The sequence below is a fragment of the Stegostoma tigrinum genome, chromosome 26, assembly GCF_030684315.1.
Source record: "Stegostoma tigrinum isolate sSteTig4 chromosome 26, sSteTig4.hap1, whole genome shotgun sequence".
Lineage (NCBI taxonomy): Eukaryota > Metazoa > Chordata > Chondrichthyes > Orectolobiformes > Stegostomatidae > Stegostoma > Stegostoma tigrinum.
Window position 1 is genome coordinate 42,824,725 of NC_081379.1, and position 24,727 is coordinate 42,849,451.

General features: G+C 42.0%; 1 long non-coding RNA gene across 1 annotated transcript; it reads left to right on the forward strand.

Annotated features, from left to right (window-relative positions):
* The first annotated feature begins 253 nt into the window (after window positions 1-253).
* LOC125464088 (uncharacterized) lies at window positions 254-22,076 on the forward strand. The gene is made up of 2 exons (XR_007249964.1): window positions 254-512; window positions 21,806-22,076. It is a non-coding gene; the product is annotated as an uncharacterized LOC125464088 (long non-coding RNA).
* The last annotated feature ends 2,651 nt before the right edge of the window (window positions 22,077-24,727 follow it).

Consider the following 24,727-nt stretch of genomic DNA (forward strand, 5'->3'; position numbering starts at 1 on the left):
CCAGGAAACTGACACTGACAACAGTGAAACTGGTACCCAGCGCTAGGAGCGGGCCAATCACAGGCAGGCAGGCGGGCAGGTGTGGCCAATCGCGGACAGGCAACTGACCCATAGCCAATGGTATTCAGGGGCCGGACACATCCAGCCAATCACAACACAATCTCCGCAGTCCATCACGGACGAGCACGCAAAACCTCGAGCCAATCATTAGAGCCAGTAGCTGGAGCAATCAGGTGTAAAGGATGTGTCAAAGAGAACCAATCAGGAACGCAGGGTGAGAGGAATGAGCCAATCAGGAGCACATGTAGGGAGAGGGTGGAATATCAGAGCCACATCTGGGAGGAAAAACAAACAAAAATAAAGTGAACACGGAGGCACTGGCAACGTCTCGCTCAAGGAAACGTTCAAAGGAAGACTTACAGTAGGAAAAAGTCACCGCAGAGGGATGTTATTTCTCGGACAGAGGAGGCCTCGATCGGTGGGATAAAACCTCAGAATAAGGAAGGATTAAGGTAAAGTTGCCATTGTCCCAATGGACCATAGGGCTGCTCTCTCTTTGGAGAGAAATAACTGGTTCCTGTTTAATCCTCCTGTTTAACCTGAGGGCCACCAGACCTCAGGCAAGGGGGAAAGTTGAGAAAGAAAGTCCTTTATGGTAACCTAAACTGGTGTAGGAATTGAACCCATGCTGTTAGCATCACTCTGCATTGCAACCCAGTTATTCAAGCTAATGCTGATAACATAATTCCAAGTCCCACCATGGCTGAGATTCTGCATTCTCAATCTGCCAGTTGCGTGGTGACCCTCAGAGTTAAACTCACCACAGCTGTTTCTCTCTGATGCGAGAGCAAGAATGTGGTCCTATACGACTCTGGTGACTTCTTCTTACATCAGGAAAGATGTACTTTCTAAAGAGGGAGTGCAGTGGAGATTCTCCAGACTAGTTCCTGGGACTGACCTGGAAAGAGAGATTGAGGACACTGTGTCTACATTCTCTGGAGTTCAGTTGAATGAGAAGTGATCTAATTGAACCTTGTGAAATTCTAAAACGACTATACAGAATGGCTGCAGAAAGGATGCTTTGCTGTCAATGGGGACCTAGAACTAGGAATCACCAAAAGATCCTCAGATAGAACATAGAACAGTGTAGGCCCTTCGGCCCACGATGTCGTGCCAAACTTTTACCTGAAACCTCAGGTGCATCTAACCTCCACCGCGACCTTATACGATCATCCATATGCCTATCTAATAGCTGCTTAAATGGCCCTAAAGAGGCCGACTCCACTCTCTCTGGCAATGCATTCCACACCCCTACCACTCTGAGTAAAGAATCTACCTCCACTCACTTTAAAACTATGTCCCCTCATCTATCACCTTACAAACCCATGACCACTTCCATTTAGAAGGACAAGGCGAGCAAGTACATGAGAGCACTACCACTTATAAGTTCCTCTCCAAACCATTCACCATCCTGACTTGGAAATGTATCACTGTTCCTTCACAGTCGCTGGATCAAAATCCTGGAATTCCCTCCCTAAGGACACTGTGGGTCTATCTATAGCACGTGGACTGCAGTGGTTCAAGAAGGCAGCTCACCACCACCTTCTCAAGGGCAACTAGAGACAGGCAATAAATGCTGGCCTAGCCAGCAACATCCATGTCCCATGAGTGAGTAAAACAAAACTAGGGGACACAGTGTCAGAATAAGGGGCGAGTGATTTAGGAATCTGCAGGCCGTGTGGGAATTCAGTGTAGAGGGAAAGAGGTGCTTTATCTTGGTTTTTTGGTTCAGTTCATAACGCATTTTTAACAGGATAAATTGAAGCCTAGGTTCAGGGGCCTGATAGAAAAGAAAGAATGATGTCAGAGGAAGACATAATTTCACTGGTTGATAATAGCTACTAATTTGACTACGGAGGATAAGTTGGTTTTAGATGGAAGGTAAACAGTCAAAATGTTTACATGTTACAAACTAAAAGACCAGAAAGACCAGTTTTAAAAATTAAACCAAGAACTAAGTAAATAAAAAGGACAGGAGGACAGTTTTAAAAATCAAACCAAGAGAGACTAAATAAAATAGAGATGCAGGGCAGGGCCAGGTGACATGTTGTACTTACATGATGTGGGAACTCGTGAACATTGTTGTGGTTCAGAGTGACTACATCTGTAGCAAGTGTTGGTTGCTTGAGGAACTCAGGATCAGAGTTGATGAGCTGGGGTCTGAGCTTCAAACACCGTGACACATCAGGAAGGTGGAGAGTTACCTAGACACTGTATTTCAGGAGACAATCACATTCCTTAGATTAATTAAGTAAGCGAGTTTTGAGAAGATTTGTAGCTCAGGTTGAGGTTCTGGATGTGAGTTTGCTCGCTGAGCTGGAAGGTTAATTGTCAGACATTTCGTCACCAGTCTAGGTAACATCAACAGTGAGCCTCCGATGAAGCGCTGGTGTTATGTCCCACTTTCAATTTATCTGTTTAGGTTTCTTTGGGTTGGTGATGTCATTTCCTGCATTGGTGATGTCGTTTCCTGTTCTTTTTCTCAGAGGGTGGTAGATTGATTTGGAGCCAATGTGTTTGTTGATGGAGTTCCGGTTGGAATGCCATGCTTCTAGGAATTCTCATGCGTGTCTCTGTTTGGCTTGTCCTAAGATGGATGTGTTGTCCCAATCAAAGTGGTGTCCTTCCTCATCTGTATGTAAGGATACGAGTGATAGTGGGTCATGTCGTTTTGTGGCTAGTTGATGTTCATGTATCCTGGTGGATAGCTTTCTGCCTGTTTGTCCAATGTAGTGTTTGTCACAGTTCTTGCAAGGTATTTTGTAGATAACGATCATTTTGCTTGCTGTCTGTATTGGGTCTTTTAAGTTCATTAGCTGCTGTTTTAATGTGTTGGTGGGTTTGTGGGCTACCATGATGCAAGAGGTCCGAGTAGTCTGGCAGTCATTTCGGAAATGTCTTTGATGTAGGTGAGAGGTGGTTATGGTTTCTGGGCCCGTTTTTTCTGTTTGTTTGGGTTTGTTGCTGAACTCCATCAACAAACACACTGATTTGGAGCCGATCTACCATCCCCTGAGAAAACGAACAGGAAATGACATCACCAACCCAAGGAAACCTAAACAGATAAATAGAAAGCGGGACATAACACCAGCGCTTCGTCGGAGGCTCACTGATGATGTTACCTAGAATGGTGACGAAACGTCTGAAAACTAACCTTCCAGCTCAGCGAGCAAACTCACATCCATTAATTAAGTTGAATTTGGTCAGTGGTCAGGGACAGAAGGGTGTGACTACAAGCGAGGCAAACAGAGGCATCCAGCAGGTAGCGCTGAAGGAGCCTCAGCCCTTGGGCAGGTTTGAAAATCTTGCTTCCTGTGCAGTTGAGAGCGGGGGCCGTAGAGAGGATGAGCAAACTGACCATTGCACCATGGTGCAGGGAGCCATTTAAGACGGGGAGAAAAGCTAAGTTGTTGTAGTCGGGGAAAGTATTGTCAGAGGAATAGTCACTGTTCTGTGGCCAGGATCAGGAATCCCAAGGCATGTTCTGAGGAAGTGTCACCAGACCTGAAATGTTAACTCTGTTTTATTCCTTCATAGATACTGCCTGCTGAGCTTTTCCAGCAGTTTCTGTTTTGTTTCAAGAGTCCCGAAGGCTGTGTTACCTGCCTAGTGCCTGGGTTCAGGATATTTTATCTGGGTTGCAGAATAACTTGGTGTAGCAGGGGAAAGATCTAGTTGTCATGGGTCCATGTAGGTACCATCGATATTGGTGGAAAGAAGTTCTACTGAGGGAATATGAGCAGCCAGGGACTAAATTAAAAAGCAGACAATTAGCCACAAGCTAATTGGCACAAGGTCAATAAGATTAAAAGGCAAACACGTGGCTCAAAGATTAGTGTGGTAGAAACAGGTTTGAATTCATGGGACATTGGCACCAGTCCCGGGGAAGGATAGAGCTGTTCCGATTGGACCGGTGCCACTTGAATCATGCTGGGACCAAATTCCTGGCAAATTGCAGCACTAGAGTTGTAGGTAAGGCTTCAAACTAAATAGTGGGGAGTTCAGTTCCATGGAAAATCATGGTGCAAGTTAAAGAAAGGAGTGTTGAGCAGAGGTTATTAAAATTTCTCAAATAAATAGTAGGATGGAGAGTGTGGATAGGCTCAGGAATCTAACTTCAGACAAAGCAGATAAAGGGACAATCATGAGAAGGGAGGCCGACAACACAGGATTGCAAGTCAGAGCAAATTATTGCAGATGGTTGGATCTGTACTGAAAACAAAACATGTTGGAAATCACAGTGAGTCAGGCAGCATCCATGGAGAGAACACAGGCTAAACATTTTGAGTCAAGATGACGCTTCATTAGAGCTGACACAAGTATGGAAGGGGCCACATTTAGTGGGGGGACGGGACATGGGCGTTATGGAGCACTGTGGGAGAAGTGATGTTGATGGTTCAAATTAAGTGACTGGACTGTGAGAAAGGCAAAATAATGGTGTGTCTAATTGCCAGACTGGAGAGAACAACAGCTCCACTGGGGTAGGGGGAAGGGAAAGAGGACATGGTAACAGAGAATGGAAAAGGAAAGTTAAAAGAAAAGGAAGGAATGGGAGAGGGTTCACAATTTGAAGATGTTGAACTCAATATTAAGTTTAGAAGGTTGTAAAATGCCTAGTCTGAGGATGGAAGTTCTTTTTAGTCTGGCAGCCAGACACACCATTGTCCTGCCATTCTCACATTCCAATCTGAACTGTCAACATCCTTTCTCCCCACGTACTGCAAACCCCACCCCCACTGCAGCATAAATACTGTCCCCTCCACACTTTATGTCAGCTCTGACGAAGAGTCATCTCGACTCAAAATGTTAACTTGCTCTTTATCCATTTACTGCCTGACCTGCTATTATTTCCAGCATTTTTTGTTTTTAGTGCAGCACCATGGGTGTTGCATTTAAATTCACAGGTTATATAAACAAGGTAAATGAGCTTGCAGTGCAGATTGAAATTAGTGGTGAGTATGATGTTGTGTGACAATCACAGAGACATAGCTGCAAGGAGATGAAGTTTGGGAACTAAATATCCAAGGATTTACGTCCTATCATAAGGACAGGCAGAGGGGCGCAGAAGTTGGGGCTGCTTTGCTGGTAAGAAATGAAATTAACTTGATAGTAAAAAGTGATGTAGGATCTGTGTGGGTGGAGTTGAGGAACTGCAAAGGGAAAAGAACCTTGCTGGGAGTTGAGTACAGGATCCCCAGCAGTGGTCGTGAAGCGTGGAAGAAAATATATCAGGACATAGAAAAGGCATGGAAGAAAGGCACTATTACAATAATCATGGAGGACTTCAATTTGCAGGTGGACTGGCAAAATCAGGTGGTAGCAGATCACAAGAAAAGGAATTTGTTAAGTGTGTATGAGATCTTTTTCAGAGCAGCTTCTGTTAGAGCCCAGTAGGGGAACATGCAGTTCTAGATTTGGTGATGTGTAATGAGGCAGACTTGATTAGGGAGCTAGAAGTGAAGGAACCCCAAGGGGACAACGACAATAATATTGTAGAATTCATCACCCCCACCATCCCCATTGAGAGAGAGAAGCTGGAATCAGATGTAACAGTTTTACAGTTGAATAAAGATAACTACAAAGACATCAGGAGGGGGCTGGCCAGAGTTCATTGGAAGGGGAGCCCACCAGAAAAAATGGTGGAGCAGGAATGGCAGATTTTAGATTTAGATTTTATTCTCACGTGCACTCAAGTTCAGGAGAAGTGTATAATGTTGCAACACAAGGCACCACCTTAGGTACAACGGTCCCGAGGCGCAAAAAACTTACATCCAAAGTAGTATGAGAAAGAGAGTTAAAAAGTTAAGCATTATTTCATAGAATAAGTAGATCAACAAAGATATAAAGTAATTTTGAAGTCTTTCTTAATTTAAGCTAGAAAAATAAAGGAATTGGTTAAAAGTTCAACAGCCTTTGATGAGGCTTCCACCTACCCTGCTCTCCAGGAGACCTCAACTGTCTGCTACCATCACTGATGCTGAAGTTGCTGCCTGTCCGACTCCCGCCATGCCTCAGGAACATATCCAGGCAGGACCCATGCCTGTCGAGCCTAGACACCGCCATACGCCGCCGAGAGCCCCAGCCAACGTACCGCTGAGATACCAGGCCAAGACCCACCATGAGTTACTGAGAGACCAGGCCAAGAGCTGCTGAGGGACCAGGTTGACATACCGCTTGGAGACCAGGTTGAGACCTGCCACAAACCGCCCAGAGACCAGGCCAAGAGATGCCGAGAGACTGGGCCAACATACTGTCACGAACCCCTGAGAGACCAGTCTGAGACCCGCCATGGGGAACGTGACAAAATACCGAGAGAGGAAAAACACCAAAACCGGGGGAAATAAAGAACAGGAAATGAGACGTAAACAGAAAGAGCAGACGAGCTCCAGCTGGAGCACCCTACTCCGTCGCCATCTGAGAGTAAAACAGCAGAAATTCAGGGAAGAAGCAACGTACTAAGGGAGGATGAGGCCACCGTGCCTGACAAAGGAAGTTAGGGACAGCACAAAAGCAAAAGAAAAAGCAGACAATGTGGTGAAGATTAGTGGGAAGTCCCAGGATTGGGAAGCCTTTAAAAGATAGCAGAGGATAACTCAAAGGGTAATAAGGGAGGAGAAACTGAAATGCAAGGGTAATCTGGCTAGTAATAGAAAAGAAGATTGGAAGAGTTTTTTTTAGGTATGTATAAAGTAAGAGAGAGGCAAGAGCGAACATTGGAAAATGAGGCTGGAGAAATAGTAATGGGGGGGAAAAAAGAAATGGCAAAGGAACTGAATGGGTACTTTGCATTAGATTTTACAGTGGAAAACAAGAGTAGCATACCAGAACTTCAAGAGAGTCAGGGGTCAGAGGTGATTGTAGTGGCCATCACCAAGGTGAATGTCCTAGGGAAGCTATTGTGTCTGAAGGCAGATAATTCACCTGGACCAGATGCACTACACCCTAGTGTTCTGAAGGAAATAGCTGAGAAGATTGTGGAGGCATGGATCTTTCAAGAATCACTGGAGTCAGAGAAGATTGCAGAGGAGTGGAAAATAGCTAAACTCTCCTGTTTAAAGAAGGGAGTGAGGCAGAAGACAGTAAATTACAGGCCATTGTCTTTAGGAAGATTTTAGAGTCCATTATTAAGAATGAGATCATGGAGTACTTGGAAGTATGACGTGGTAAAATAGGGCTGTGTCAGCACGGCTTTGTCAAGGGGATGTCATGCCTGACAAATCTGTCAGAGAGGTGAGGATCTAAGAGCAAAGCCTCAGAGTGAAGGGATGGCCCTTTAGAATTGAAATGAGGAGGACTTCCTTCAGCCAGAGGGTGGTAATTCTGTGTAACTCATTGCTGCAGAGGGCTGTGGACAACAGGTCATTAAGTGCCTTAAAGATCGAGATAGACGGTTCTTGATTAGTAAGGGGATCGAGAGTTACAGGAAGAGGACTGGAGAATGTTGTTGAGAAACATATCAGCAATGAACGAAAGGTGGGGCGGAATCAATGGGCTGAAATGCCTAATTCTGATTCTATATCTTAGGGTCTAATAGATTGAGATGAGGAGAAATTTCTTCATGCAGAGGGTGGGGAATTTCAGGAATCTTCTACCTCAGAGGGCTGTAGAGACTCAGTCATTGAGTATCTACAAGTCAAAGATCACAGATTTCTAGATGTTAATGATATTAAGGGATACGAGGATCATGCCAGAAAGTGACATTGAGATAGATGATCGGCCATGATGTTGTTGAATGATGGAGCAAGTTTGAGGAATTGAATGGTTGACACCTGTTGCAGGTTAGGTGGATTGGCCATACTAAATTGCCCATAGCATCCAGGGATGCGCGGGCTGTGTAGATTAGCCATGGAAACTGCAGGGTTACAAGGTGAGGTGGGACTGGTGGGATGCTGTTTGGAGGGTCGGAGTAGACTTGATGAGCTGAATAGCCTGCTGCCACACTGTAGAAATTCTATGGTTCTGCTGAGTTTAGAGTGACCCGAAGAGATGGTAACAATAATAGAATTTTTGGGGGCAGCACAGTGGCTCAGTGGTTAGTACTAATTCCACCTTTGGGCAGTTGTCTGCATGGAGTTTGCATATTCTCCCTGTGTCTGTGTGGGTTTCCTCTGGGTGCTCTGGTTTCCTCCCACAATCCAAAGATGTGGATTGGCTGTGCTAAATTGTCCATAGTGTCCAGGGATGTGTAGGCTAGATGGATTAGCCATGGGACATGCAGGGATAGGGTTGAGAGGTGAGGTTGGGATGCTCTTCAGAGGGTTGATGAAGACTCAATGGGCTGAATGGCCTGCTTCCATGCTGTAGGGATTGTATGATTCTATACTTCTGAATTGGTTGACATTCAGCCCAGATGTAATGGCGTATATGAGAAATGAAACTGGAGGTGCGCAATCACTTTCCAAGCTGAATTCTTGCTCGGCTGTTGTACTTCAACTTAATTCTGAATTTTGGCAACGTGAGGCCATCGCAATCTGTTTCTTTGACTTTTAAAAACAGTCATAAAATGTGACCTTTGTGTATAAGCATTCCAGGAGTAAACCATTAAACCCAAAATGTTGTTTCTATCCTTCTTATTTTATGCTCTTGCTCTTTTTTTAAATCAGCTTTGCAAATAAAATTCACTGTATGTCAAGATCACACAGTTTCATTTCCCAATGAGGTCAAGTTTCAAATCTAACCATCTAAACAGGTCGGCACAACATCGAGGACCGAAGGGCCTGTACTGCGCTGTAATGTTCTGTGTTCTGTGTTAAACAATATAAAAACAAAATTCTTATAGAACGCATTCAGAATCTGGAAATTACTTATATGTTGTGACAATTTGGCCCTGCAAGCGTGTTTCACCACTCAATAAGATCATGTTTGATCGTCTACATGAACTTTCCCCATTAAACCTATATATTCAAAAATGGTTTGCGGTCTGTTTTGAATAAACTCAATGATTGTGAGTCTACAGCTCTCCAGAGCAGAAAATTCCAAATTCCAAATATCTGTAACTGCTTCCATGAAGAAATTTCTCTTCATCTCAGTCCTAACTGGCAACCCATTAGTTTGAGTAACACCGTTTATTTTTGGAAACATTCATCCAGCTTATATCTTACCAAACTTTTTCTGAATGAGACCGCATTCTAGAGAACGTACACTGACTTGATTTAATCTCTCCATATTCATATCTCTCTTCATCCCTGGTATCAGTCTGGTGAACATATGTTGCACTGCCTCAAAGAAAGGATATTCTTCCTCAGGTAAGGAGGCCAAATATTTACATAATATTCCAGGTATTTTCGAATCAAGACCCTACGTATAACTGCAGGAAAACCACTGTACTCCTTTATTCCTCTTATAATAAAGGCTGAACAACTATCTGCAGTTCTAATTGCTTGCTGCATGTTAATTTTCTGTGATTTGTATATAAGAACATCTGATCCTTCAATATCCGCATTCCCCAATCTCTCACTATTTAAACAATGCTCTATTTCTCTAATATTATCTTCTTTCCATAATAGATAACTTCACATTTCTTGACAATATATGTCAACTGTCATGACTTAGAATGTCTGTGCCCTCATAAAAGCACTGAGCATCATCCTAGCTAAGCACCTAAGAGAAAAAGCATTACGGGGACATATTAATACGGTGACATGAAGTAAATTGGGAAGCGTATGTGGGACACAATCATCAGCATAGATCTATTATTTACTGATGTACTGAATATTTACTCTGTAATCTTTTCACCTTTTTTTGAATTCTTTATCAACCATAATATCATGTGAATTATTATAATCATAAATGAATAAAATAGTCCACTTGTGGTCTCTCTGATAGGTGGTTTCGTAATTGTAGATAGTTGGTTTCATAATTGTACATACATTTATATTTTATTTAACCCCGTAATTGTTGTCATACTCTATGATGTCATGTGTACCTCTGAGAATTTTTATGATTTGTTTATTGGTCTGCTCTTTCTATTCTAACCCCAATATTGTCTTTCAACTTCATATTTTTGAGCATCACACATTTTTCCCACCCAACTGCTAAATCTCTCCAGAGCTTTCTGAATGTCAGCTTCTTCTGCGTAGTTTTATGTGCTCAAGAAACTTTAAAATTCTATTATCACGAGCATCACTGTGGGAAAGTTTAAACACAATACAACCACAGAATCTCTACAGTGTGGAAGCAGGCCATTCAGCCCACCAAGTCTGCACAAACCCTCCAAAAAGCATTCCACCCAGACCCACCCCATCCCAGCAACCCTGCATATCTCTTGGCTAACCCACCTAGCCTGCACATCCCTGGACACTTTGGTGCAATTTAGCATGGCAGTCCACCTAACCTGCACATCTTTGGGCTGTGTGAGGAAACCAGAGCACTTGGAAGAAACCCACATGGACACATGGAGAATGTGCAAATTCCACACAGATAGTTGCCCAAAGGTGGAATCAAACCAGATTCCCTGGCGCTGTGAGGTAGTGATGAGCCACTGTGCTGCCATAGGCTTGCAATGTCTTCGTTCTGATCCTTAGGGATGGAAACTCAGCGATGTTCAATTCTCATCGCTATCATTGCTAACCTTGTTTCCCTTTATTGAATCAATTTATTGCCCTTCAAGACCATTTCTTCCTCTTCCTAATCTTTTTTTCCACTTTATTTATTATTTATGATGTAGCTAAATGATATAGAAGAGAATGCGGGAGGATCAAAAGCAAGTTTATAGGTGACACAAAGATTGGCTGGGTGGTGAACAGTGCGGAGAAAGCTCTTGGGCTACAGAAAGATGCAGACAGGTTGAAGAGATGGAATTTAACACTGATAAGTGTGAGGTGATGCATTTTGGAAGAAGTATCAAGACAGGGGAGTACTCAGTGAATGGCAGGACACCAGGAGGCCGAGAGGAACAGAGGGATCTTGGGGTGCTTGCCCATAGATCGCCATCTTCAGTCCGCTTCCCCCCTCTCCCTATTTATTTCAGAATCCTCTCCCTCTCCTGCTTTTCTGATGAAGGGTCTAGGCCCGAAACGTCAGCTTTTGTGCTCCTAAGATGCTGCTTGGCCTGCTGTGTTCATCCAGCTCCACACTTTGTTATCTTGGATTCTCCAGCATCTGCAGTTACCATAATCTCTGAAGATGGCAGGGCAGGCTGAAAAGGCAGCTATGTAGGCGAGCAGGAGACTTGCCCTTATCAGTTGTGGCATAGATTATAAGAGCAGAACGGTGATGTTGGAGCTATACAGGACTTTGGTTAGGCCACAGCTGGAATACTGTGCACAGTTCTGGTCACCGCACTATAGGAAGGATGTGTTGCACTGGAGGGGTTTGCAAAGGAGATTCACCAGGATGTTGCTTGGGAAGCTATGAAGGGAAGGTGGAGAATCTTGAGATAACAAAGTGTGGAGCTGGATGAACACAGCCAGCCAAGCAACATCTTAGGAGCAGAAAAGCTGACGTTTCGAGCCTAGACCCTTCATCAGAAGTTGTTTTCTTTAGAGGAGAAAAAGCTGAGAGGGGAGCTGACTGAGATGTATTAGATTATGAGGGACATGGACAGAATAGATAGGAATCAGCTGTTCCCATTAGTTGGAAGGTCAATTAAAAAAAGTGCATAATTTTAAGGTGAAAGGCAGGAAGTTTTGAGGGGATTTGAGGAACTGGAGCGTGTTGGGAATCTGGAATGTACTGCCTGGGAGGATATTAGTGGTGGGAAATCTTACAACATTTGAGCAGTACTTAGATGAATACTTGAATTGTCTAACATTCAAGGCTATGGGAGAAGTGCTGGAAAATGTAGATTTAGACCAATTTAGTTGGTGCAGACCCAGTGGGCCGAAGGACCTCTTCTGTACTGAATGGTTCTCTGACAATGATTATTCTGAAAGAACTTTAACATCATCACATTTTCATCAATTCTGAAAATCTCTTGGGGAGGATGACAACTTTGTGAGCTACTGAACTCAAAATGCAAGTTCTTCAAAAAATACAAGATCAAGGGGCAATAAATTGCCATTTGTTATTTAAACAACATATAAAAACAAGGGACCTCAAAAGGAACCACACATTCTTTTTTCTTTGTTTAACAAAGATAGACATAAGACCATTAGACATAGGAGTGGCAGTAAGGCCATTTGGCCCATCAAGCCCACTCCACCATTTAATCATGGTTGGTGGGCATTTCAATTCCACTTGCCCCCACTCTCCTGCCATGTCAGTGCCCCCCACTTTTCCCATAAATAAATAATGTTAAAAAACAAACCGAATGTTTCTGAGTTCTGAAGAAGGGTGACCAGATCTAAAATGTTATCTCTGGCTAATGTCTCCGATCATGTCAATTACATCCGACCCTGCATAATGGTTAACTCTTCAACTGAAGGTCAAGCCACCAACATGATGCACAAACACAGCTTTAACACCAGCTCTGAAGTTACTAATCAGTTCCAGAAGGAATTGACTATGATCTTATCCACCTAACTACCACTTTGCAGACTCCCCAGTTAAAACAGTCAGGTAGTTGATTTTATTTGGCAGACTGTAAAGAACACAGTTCCGTCATCAGCTCTATATTTGAAACTAGTCTGAAAATTAGCACAGGATTTTAAAAAGAAAGATTGTCTCACTGCATGATCTCAGAACTCTCCCCCTGTGTAGAAAAAGAATTAAACACAGATTTAACACTGACATGTTGAATTGAAGTTTTTGCAGTTCACTGGGCAACAGAAATCTGTAGTTCATTTACACTGTATACATCTTTAGTTGTTCTCAGCAATTATAATGGCTGAGATTTGTGAAATGCCGACTTTTATTACAATTACAGTTATTACAGTTACATCCAATTAGAACCTCTGATAGAACATAGAACAATACAGCACAGAACAGGCCCTTCGGCCCTCGATGTTGCGCCGACCTGTGAACTAATCTAAGCCCCTGCCCCTACACTATCCCATCATTATCCATATGCTTATCCAAAGACTGTTTAAATGCCCCTAATGTGGCTGAGTTAACTGCATTGACAGGCAGGGCGTTCCACACCCTTACCACTCTCTGAGTAAAGAACCTGCCTCTGACATCTGTCTTAAATCTATCATCCTCAGTTTGTAGCTATGCCCCCTTGTACAAGCTGATGTTAAAGAAAAGTCTTACATTAAACTAGATAATTAACCTAGACTCATGCAGCTCTCAAATTAATGTTGTTCTTCATTAACTTAATTGCTTCCCTTACAATAATAGGTTCTAATATTTTTACTGCTACAGACATCAAGTTCATAGAGCTGTACATTTCAGAAGCATGTTCTGAACCACTCTAAACAATCACAATAATTCCATTCATCTATCATTACTCCTGCATTTAGGATCTTGCAAAAATGGCCATATTTATTTTCAAAAATATTTCCCAGTAATACTGTTATGACTATCGAAGCATTTCCATCTCTTAAAAACTAATTATCTGCCAATGGCTACTTCCTCTACAAGTTTAGATGCATTTTCTAACCCTATAACAACAGGACAGGATGCAATTGTATTGTCAAAACCTTTGAAAAAAGTCATTTGAAGTTCCTGGTACAATTCTTCCTCAGCTACTAAACTGCTAAGCACAGTGACAAATATTGAACTGAACCACAACCAGAAACTGCTGGAGAAACTCAGCAAGTCTGGCGGTGTATGTGGAGAGAAAGCGCAGTTGATATTCTGAGTCCAGTGACCCTTCTTCAGAGCTGATAGCAGCTAAGAGGAGGCACTAAATATGCTGAAGATTGGGGTTGTTGGGGGAATGGATAAACAGAGTTAGAGCCCGGCGAGAGAAAATGGAAGGGAGACAAAGGGAGGAATGATAATATGCTCAGGAGAAAATGGAAGGGAGACAAAGGGAGGAATGATAATATGCTCAGGAGAAAATGGAAGGGAGACAAAGGGAGGAATGATAATATGCTCAGGAGAAAATGGAAGGGAGACAAAGGGAGGAATGATAATATGCTCAGGAGAAAATGGAAGGGAGACAAAGGGAGGAATGATAATATGCTCAGGAGAAAATGGAAGGGAGACAAAGGGAGGAATGATAATATGCTCAGGAGAAAATGGAAGGGAGACAAAGGGAGGAATGATAATATGCTCAGGAGAAAATGGAAGGGAGACAAAGGGAGGAATGATAATATGCTCAGGAGAAAATGGAAGGGAGACAAAGGGAGGAATGATAATATGCTCAGGAGAAAATGGAAGGGAGACAAAGGGAGGAATGATAATATGCTCAGGAGAAAATGGAAGGGAGACAAAGGGAGGAATGATAATATGCTCAGGAGAAAATGGAAGGGAGACAAAGGGAGGAATGATAATATGCTCAGGAGAAAATGGAAGGGAGACAAAGGGAGGAATGATAATATGCTCAGGAGAAAGAAAAACTGATAATAGGCACAATATGTAGATAAAAATGGGTTAGTTGTGCAAGAAGCAGCCCATGTCGTGACAGAGGCTGGAGTGTGGGGGTTGGGTAGAGGACATGGAGGGAGGTGTTTGGGCTCTAAAATTTTTGAACTCGATATTGAGTCCTGAAAACTGCAGGGTCCCCCCAGTGGTAAATGAGGTGCTGAAACTAAACCATCAAGCTTGAGAAAGCCTTAGATTTAATCTCGTTCAGGAGAGAAATTAAGATATTTGGAAAAATGTATTTCTGTAATCATTTTCTTATACACTCTTTAAGAGCTAAAGTTATCCTTTTTAATTCAGTGTATGATTTTCAATCCCCCGCCCCTTGCTAAAGATTCCAATAACCCCTCCACTCATTAGTCTTTGAGCACATTGTTTCTGTTTTTCCTTCTCTTTTCTCATCAAAAAATGCAACATAAATGATAGGAGTATTTGAACGTTCAAAATTGGACTTTTCGTAAAGTTTGTGAGTTAAACCCAAGCATTTTATTTGCCCTGAAGGTTAGATTATCAAGCTGTAATGATGTGACAGGTGATGACTGGAACGAGAAATGCAATTCAGGTATACTGGCTCTTCGACGTCTCAAAGATCTTTGTGGAGCTAACTCACTATTATTTTGTTTCAGAATCTGTATAAACAGGGCTTGGGAACAAGGCCATCGTTGGAGGGACCACAAAACAAAGTTTAATCAACCATCAAGTAGAACAGAGTCCCTTAAGTCTGAATTCTGCTCTTTGATTAGATCGTGCCAATTTACCAGATTTTGCACAACATCCCTGGAAACTTTGAATGAAAAACAATTTCCCTTGACACTTGACTGGGGGAATAAATGTCTACGAAGATATGCCCCTTTTCTCAGGTTCAGGTCTTCCTTTTATCACTATCATTTTCTCTTTGACCCCTTTTACATCATTTGGCTTCAAGTGAACTCTAACAAAGTATCATAATTACTAGTAGTTATAATGACTCAGTGGTAGTGACTGTACTTCTGAGCCAGGAGGGCTGGGTTCAAGTTTCATCTGCTCCGTGTAACAACACGTCTGAACAGATGATTTGAAAATATATGTTGTGCATCAGAAATGAAAGCCACATTTTTATTATATTTCAGTCTTGCTTAGGCACCCACAATGAATGGGGCTGGCTGAAGCAAGTCAAATTAACTATGGGAATGGAAAAATGAAAGAAAAATAAAACAGACCACACAGCAATGAGGTACACGTTGGATACCAGAAAGGTACATGCCATTCATTCAACCTTGTAGAGTTTTCCTTCTCTGGAGGCCTGCTCTAAACTTGGCAAAGATGCTGTACTGACTAATCAAGCATACAGGTAGTTCTCCGAAATATGTGAGCTGCGTTCTTGTGTGACCTAGTGTTATAGGGAAGTTGCTGTAGGAAATCGCTATACCTGTACAGCAGAAAGCTCGTGTTATCCAAACAGCAGCCACTATTCATCATTTGTGTTACAGCCAATTCGCGTTAACAAAACACGTATTAGATTAGATTCCCTACAGTGTGGAAACAGGCCCTCCGGCCCAACAAGTACACACCGCCCCTTGAAGCATCCCACCCAGACCCATCCCCCTATAACCCACACACCCCTGAACGCTACGGGCAATTTAGCATGGCCAATCCACCTAGCCTGCACATCTTTGGACTGTGGGAGGAAACCGGAGCACCTGGAGGATATCCACGCAGACACGGGGAGAATGTGCAAACTCCACACAGACAGTTGTCCGATGCTGGAATCAAACACGGGTCCCTGGTGCTGTGAGGCTGCATTGCTAACCACTGAGCCACCGTGCCACCCTAAATTATTATAGCAGGACTACCTGTAGTCATTGTCAGAGAATCAAAACGTACAGTGATTGTCCCAAATTCCTCCAGCCGAGTATGAATGTTCCAACAGCAACATAGACCACCAGAGATGACGGAACAATGGGGGATTCTAACCCCAATGAAGGTCATAACATATGTTAGATATAGACAAGGCAACTTCCTGGTGATTAATGCCTACTGCGTCCTATCAAACTGATGACTCACTACTTCTTCATCTGCTTTGAACTATTTGTAAGAAGTAGTAAGAATAGCAAGACAGATTTTATACTGGGTGGGGACTTCACTGTCCATTGTCAAGAGTGACTTAATAGCACCACGACTGGCCAAGCTGCCCTCTGTATGAAGAAATGTACCTGACCTCTCTGCAAAATAGTCAGGATTTCAAAATGAAGGCCCATTGTCTTAGATTCTCTCAGCACTGTAAAACAAACTTATCAATTCTTTCCAAAATCCTAAAAATGTGAATCAAGTCAGGCCTTAACTCTCTATATTTCGGAGAATGTAAGTCCATTTATATATTTTGTCTTGATAATCCAAGCCCAACCCTTGGTAACATTCTCGTGGACCTGCTCTTTGTTCCTTCCAAGCCAGCAATGTACTTTCAAACTGTATACAGTTTAATCCTGTTTACGATTTGTATAGATGTGATATATTCCAATCCACTAACTATAAAATCTAACATTTGATTTACCTTTCTGTTTTATTTGACAGGAGTCTGCTATGCTTTGGTGATTGCGTGAGATGGACATATACAGCTCTTCAGAGCACTCCTGTAGCTTGTTTCTCACCTTTAAAATATATGCTAACCCATCCTTTCTTGGTCATTTAGATGCAACAGTCAAAAAGGCACAACAACATCTCTTCTTCCTCAAACAGTTTAGGAAATTCAACATGTCCGTAAGGACCCTCACCAGCTTTTACAGATGCACCATTCAAAGCATACTATCCAAGTACATAACAGCCTGGTACGGCAACTGCTCTGTCCAGGACTGTAGGAAACTACAGAAAGTTGTGTGCACAGCCCAGACCATCATGGAAGCCAGTCTCCCATCCATGGACTCATTTAAGTTTCTCATTGCCGCTAAAAGGCTGCCAGCAGCATCAAAGACCCCTCCCCACCAGTAATAGCCTCTCCCACCTCTTCCATCAGGCAGAAGTCACCAGAAGCTTGAACACATGCACCAGCAGGCTCAAGAACACCTTCGTCCCCACTAAATGGACCTCTGTAATTACAAACCTAATGTTGATCTTACTTTGTGCACCTTCTGTGCATGTGTAACCTTGAATGCCTTGCTCTGTCTAAACACCCAATGATCTGTATGTCCTTGATTGCTATGAACTCTCTTGTAAAACAAACTTTTCCCTTGCATGTGACAACAATAAACCAAGTTAAATAAAAAAATCTAAAATTGGTGACTCCACACCTAATCAGTTTTCAGGAATCAGTCTACCACAGCTTTAATTTTAATTTCAGTCCCTCCATGGTTCCTACTTGAATTCCATAATGGAAACCAATACAATTTGCATTCATAGATATTCCCCTGTTTAATCCTTTAGTAATATTCCTTCAAAAAAATCAATTAGACATAACCCACCCTTTAAAAATCCATGTTGATTCTCTCTAATTGGCTCAAATTCCATGTCATTAATTATGAATAACAATAGCCTCCCCATAATTGATGTTCGACCAATAGGACTGTAATTCCTTGAATTTTTCCTCTTTCTTGCTTTAGCAAATCAAGTTGCACTTAGTTATTTTTTAATCAACTTATTCAAGGATGTTATAACACACCTTTGAAGCATGTGGACATTACAATTTTGTAGCCGAAAGCATCAATTCATAGGCATGTTTTGGAAAATTATGGTCAGAACGTCAGCATTTTATCCACCTACTTCTTTTAAAACCTTGGGCAGAGTACATCTGATCCTGGGGATGCTAATTCTTGGAGCCATTACATTTTCTAAAACTGTTTTCTTGTTTACATTCACATGAGTGAGTTTCAATGTTTGATTCATTTCCAGTTTTTCTGGTATATCAGGTACAGTATTGTATTTTCTCCCTCTATTGTGAAAGTTGACACAATCTGCTTTTTGTCATTTATATAACTGATTTGGATGTGAGCATAGGAGCGATGGTTAGTGAGTTTGCAGATGACACCAAAATTGGAGGTGTGGTGGACAGTGACGAAGGTTACCTCAGAGTACAATGGGATCTTGATCAGATGGGCCAATGAGCTGAGGAGTGGCAGATGCAGTTTAATTTAGATAAATGAGAGGTGCTTCATTTGGGAAAGGCAAATCAGGGCAAGACTTATACACTTAATGGAAAGGTCCTGGGGAGTGTTGCTGAACAAAGAGTCCTTGGAGTGCAGGTTCATAGCTCCTTGAAAGTGGAGTCACAGGTAGATAGGATAGTGAAGTAGGTGTTTAGTATGTTGCCTTTACTGGTCAGATGCATTGAGTTTAGGAGTTGGGAGGTAATGTTGCATCTGTACTGGACATTGGTCAGGTTAGAATACTGCATGCACTTCTGGTCTCCATGCTATAGGAAGGATGTTGTGAAATTTGAACGTTCAGAAAAGATTTAGAAAGATCTTGCCAGGGTTGAAGGGAGCTACAGGGAGAGGGTGAAGAGACTGGATCTTCTTTCCCTGGTGCGTCAGAGGCCGATGGATGACCCTATAGAGGTTTATAAAATAATGAAGGGCATGGTTGCGTAAATAGACAAGGTCTTTTCCCAGGGGTGGGGGAGTCCAAAACTAGAAGGCATAGGTTTAAGGTGAGAGGGGAAAGATTTAAAAGGAGCCTAAGGGGTAACTTTTTCACACAGAGGGTAGTGCATGTATGGAATGAGCTGCCAGAGGAAGTGGTGGGGGCTGGTACAATTACAGCATTTAAAAGGCATCTGGATGGGTACATGAGTAGGAAGGATTTAGAGGGATATGGGCCAAATGCTGGCAAATGGGATGAGGTTTTTTTTAGGATGTCTGGATGGCAAGGACAAGTTGGACCAAAGGACCTGTATCCATGCTATGTATCTCTATGGCTCTATGAGTCTAATTCAACAATCTGGAGTGTAAGTGAATTTATAGCATTAGCCCTACCGATTTTAAATGATCTACATGACTCACAAGTGTCTCCTTTCTTATCTAAAATACTTTTACGTTAATCTTGATCTGTCAATTTTATTTTGATATTTTTGCAGTTCTTATCGATTTTGTCTTCATTTACCATAGTTTATATTTCTCTCTGAGTCCCAAATCTACATAACTCTTTGCTCCTTCTTCTAATTTGAAGTTATATCTGAACTCTTTGTCAGCCATCACTATTATGTGGTAGAGAGAGATAATGGGAACTGCAGATGCTGGAGAATCCAAGACAACAAAATGTGAGGCTGGATGAACACAGCAGGCCAAGCAGCATCTCAGGAGCACAAAAGCTCTCTGAAGAAGGGTCTAGGCCCGAAACGTCAGCTTTTGTGCTCCCGAGATGCTGCTTGGCCTGCTGTGTTCATCCAGCCTCACATTTTGTTGTCTTGACTGTTATGTGGTAACCTGGAATAGTTAGGAGTCTATATTGGTACTTTATTAACTTATTTCTTGTTTAAACTCACACCACTGATCCGTTATTTTAATCCGAGAATAGTTTTGACAATTTTACTGTCAACAGATTTTGTGTCTTTCCATTTTTGTTAGTCTTTCAACATCTAGAGCCTCTATAATATTTCTCCTTTTCAAACCTCAAGTTGAATTCAATTATACCATGATCACTGTTAGAGAAAGTGTCCTTTATTATTCATTATTGGTTGTGTCTGACTCATTATTCAATCGAGTATGGTCTACCTGCTTATTGCTTGTGAAACATCCCTCTTCCAGTTCTCTGTTGTTGGCAATTAATTGCCAAACCAGAATGATGTACTTTTTTTTGCTATGAGTCAGTGGAAATTTAAGTTCTAAGCCTAGAACAGGGATTGAACCATGTGCTGTTAACATTAATTTGATCACTATGGCTAGTTCTTTAGTCAACTGAGTTGGCTAGTCCCCCGGCTGGAACACTTTGCTCTAGAATTCTATGGTTAATGCATTCAAAAATCCATAAGCTTTTGCCATTCTGTATCAAAATGAAAACCGAGAGAACTGCTGATGCTGGAATATATTCATGGGGGAAGTAAAGCATAGACTGGGTGACCGCTTCACAGAACACCTATGTTCTGTCCACCAAAAAGACCCTGAGATTCCAGTTGCCTGCCACGTCAACACACCACCCTGTTCCCTGGCCAACAGCTCTGTCTCAGGCTTCTGCAGTGTTCCGGTGAAGCTGAGCACTAGCTGGAAGAACGGCACATCACTTTCTGCTTGAGGACCCTGAAGTTTTCTGGACTCAATATTGAATTCAATAATTTTAGGACTTGAGGCATTTTGTTCCCATGTCTCCACAGACCAAGCCTCGTTATCACATATTCTGCTATTATACACTACCCATTGCTCGCCACTAACAGTCCATATGAATAGCTATTCATCCTCCTGGTTAGATTGTTATCCACTCCTTTTCCAACTGTCCTTCTCTTTATTTGTGCTCTATCTCCACCTATTGTTTACAGCTTACATCCTCCCCCACACTAACTTCTGCAGAAAAACAAACTTTTTCCTAGCCACGATCAGTTCAGAGGAAGGGCCACTGGACTGGAAATGTTAACTCTGATTTCTCTCCATAGATGCTGCCAGACCTTTTGAGCTCTTCCAGCAATTTGTTTTTGTTTCAAAATACAAATCTCACATTAAAACAAATCTGCTTTTCCACAAGACTGTCTAATAAACCATTTTGCATTCTGCCACAAGATTACTATCCTTCCTCAAATAGAAATTGATTGTCTTCTAATTACTCACCTTTACACGTATCCTGGCTCACTAATTTTGAAATAAGGTTACTCCTCCATCTCTCCAGTTGGGTCAGAGATGATGGGAACTGCAGGTGCTGGAGAATCCGAGATAACAAAGCGTAGAGCTGGATAAACACAGCAGGCCAAGCAGCATCTTAGGAACATAAAAGCTGACATTTTGGGCCTAGACCACTTTTCTGATGAAGGGTCTTTTAAAGACCATATAAGATGAAATATTTAACTCCCAATCATGCCCATCTTTCAGCAATTTTTTTGGAATGGCATTCAAGTTTTATTCTTGAAGCTCTGTTTTGTACATCTAAGTCAACAGGTTATATTTTGCACTCTGAGTGTTAATATGGATTTGATTAAGAGATTCTCTCTAGTCCCTCTTCCCTGGCAATGTCCTTTTCACACTGTTTAATATATTGAATATTTATGTTGCATCTTTCTTGACTTCAGGATACTCCAAATCACTTCAAAATGAACCAGGTACTTTTGACATATCAAAACATTTTAGATGTAGGAAACATAGCAGACAATTTCTGCACAAATAAGTCCCACAAACAGAAATTTAATAACAACCAGATAATTTATCTTATCTTTGTTGACTTTCAGGATAAATATTGGCCAGGACACTGAGACATGCTTCTTTGAGATGGTGCTACGTGATCTTTTGCATCTACCTGAGACGGCAGATGAGACCTGAGCTTAATATCCGATCCAAAAGATGGTACTTCTGACAAAACAACGCTTACTCAGTGCTGTACCTAAGAGTCAGTCAAATTTTTTGTTCAAATATGTCTTTCAGCTGGCAGATCTACCTCACTAGTCATGACGTGAAAATTGCTCTTCATGTAAAGATTTAGAAATTAAAGGAAAACTTGCATTTTTTGTGTTGCATTTAATAACCTCAGGATAGCCAAATGTACTTTGTGGTGAATTAAGTATTTTTAACATCTGTCACTGTTCGAGAAACAGCAGCCAGTGTGTATATAGAAGCGTGAAGAGACTGTATAATATTTTGGTCGAAGGATAATTATTGGCCAGTAGGTGAGGGAAAACTCCCTTAATCTTCTTTAAATGGTGCCATGGGTTGTTTAAGTCCACCTGAAGGGTAAGTGAGGCATTGGTTTAATATCTAATCTGAAAGGCAGTAACACAGTACCAGAACATTTGTATACAGGCTGCAGATTCTGGGTTCTTTTCCTTAATATCTGGGGGAGGATTAGAAGGAATTCCAAAGTCTGTTTGAGTGAGAACAAACCATTTTTTTAATCCTTGTGAATATGTCTGTATTTGAAGCAAACACATTTCCTGGACTGGGTTCTGAAACCCTGCTATATTAGTACCAAGGCAACATGCCAAGCCAAACAATAATCTCACATTCCATAATGTTTTTAACTGGCTTTTAAGTTTAGCTTGTCACAAAACAGGAATCAAATGCATGCCTGTGGTGCTTTCTATTTACTAAAGACGTTTTACCTCTGTGACGGTCAGCCATTGCACACAACAGAGCCTTAGTCTTCCTGAAACAGATTACCGTGAGTGGTTGTCACTGGCTGTAAGGTAAGGCTGGGATCATGTCACCTCTCCAAAAAGAAATTTAATATGGCATCAAACTCTTTACAATGATTTGAACCTCCCTGTGGAAAGAAAATAATGTAATAATGGAGTTCAACTGTATATTATCCTTTTGTGATATCAGTTTGTCATCACAATACAACCTGCAGATGGAGGAATTTGAATTCAATAATAATCTGGAATTAAAAGTCTAATGATGACCATGAATCCATTGCCAATTGCCAGGAAGAACCCATCTAGTTCACTAATGTACTTTAAGGAAGGAAAATGGTCTAGCTTACATGTGACTCCAGACTCATGGTTGGCTCTTAACTGCCCTCTGGGCAATTAGGGATGGTCAATAAATGCTGGCCAGTGATGCCCACATAAATAAAAATAAACAATGGTGTACTTCTGCAAGTCTTTGATATTCCCATCAAAAAAACCCTGTCACTCTGAATAATGGAAGTCTTGACTATGCTACATGCAACGGTCACACTGGAAGCAGCAAGGCACTGTCCTTGTCACAGTGAATGGAGGGGGGCACTGCTAATGTTACCCTTGTTATAACAGGACACAATTCATTTTTTAAACGGGGAACTGGTTACGTCACGTAAGATCAACAACCTATGTTTATTTAGCACCTTTAATGTAATGAAACTTGCAAGGGCTCTTCGCATGCACAATATGAAACAAAGTCAGGCGCAGAACCACATGAGGAGACAGTAGGTTACATAGCCAAAAACTCAGTCTGAGAGGTAGGTTTCGAGCAGTGTTGTAAAAGCAAGATAGATCTACAGGGAGGGAATTCCAGAGCTTGGAACCCACAGAAGTGAAGGCCCAGCCGGCAAAGAGGAAGAACTGGGAGGTGGTGGCAGAGTGCACTGGATTAGTAATCCAGAATCTCAGGCTAATATTCTAGAGAAATGAGTTCATGTCCCACCCATAGCAAATGGTAAAATTTGAATTAAACAATTAATTTTTAAAAATTGGCATATAAAGTTCAGCTAATGTCAATCATAAAACCATCGTGAATGGTTGCATAAACCCATCTGGTTCACTAATGTCTATCAGGGAAGGAGATATTCCATCTTTACTGGCCTCCACGTGACTCTATACCACTAGCAATACGGTTCACTTCTCCCTCCCGTCTGGACATTCAGGACCATAGCAGGGGTAACAGTAAAGGACATTTTCAACTGGGGAGCTAGTGGAAGGCAACTGATCAAATGACCATGATTTTGAAGGAAATCCATGAGATCAACCACTAGCTGCTGTACACTGGATCGGGTAGGGCACTGGCCTGGTTACACTGGATAGAGCAGGGCATTATCTATTTCACACAGGGTGGAATTGGGCACTGGCTGCCTTACACTGGTTGAAGTAAGGAACTGGACTTGTCACACTGGATGGAGTTGGGGACTATCTGTTTCACACTGGATGGAGTTAGGGTCTAGCTGTGTAAGACTAGATGGAGTCGAGCACTGGCTGTCTTACACTGGACAGAGCGGGACATTGGCTGGAGTAGGACATTATTCACACTATGCTTGGATTGAATAGAATGCTGGTGCCCTTACCCTGAATGTATGCCTGCACTGTACTTACACAGACTGAGGAATGGCATGACTCCTATTTTACATATTGAACCCGGTCTTCCTTTCACCCTTACCTCAGACCTTGAAATTCCTCAGCAAGGTCTCCATGAATGTCCAAACCTACAGGCTGCACCAACAGGTTGACAAGTTCAGAACTTTGAGATTTTGCATAAATTACTGTTAATATGACATGAGGCCCCACATCAACCCTTTCATAGCATCATAACCATCCGTGTATACCGTTATCCCACAGGCCACATCAGCATCACTGTTTTGAAAATCCATAGTTGTGTATTTTTGCTTTCATCACTTTTGCTTATGCAAGGTTATGTAAACCAATGTCTACACTGTATTTTGTTTAAATTAACAATGTCTGTGCTTA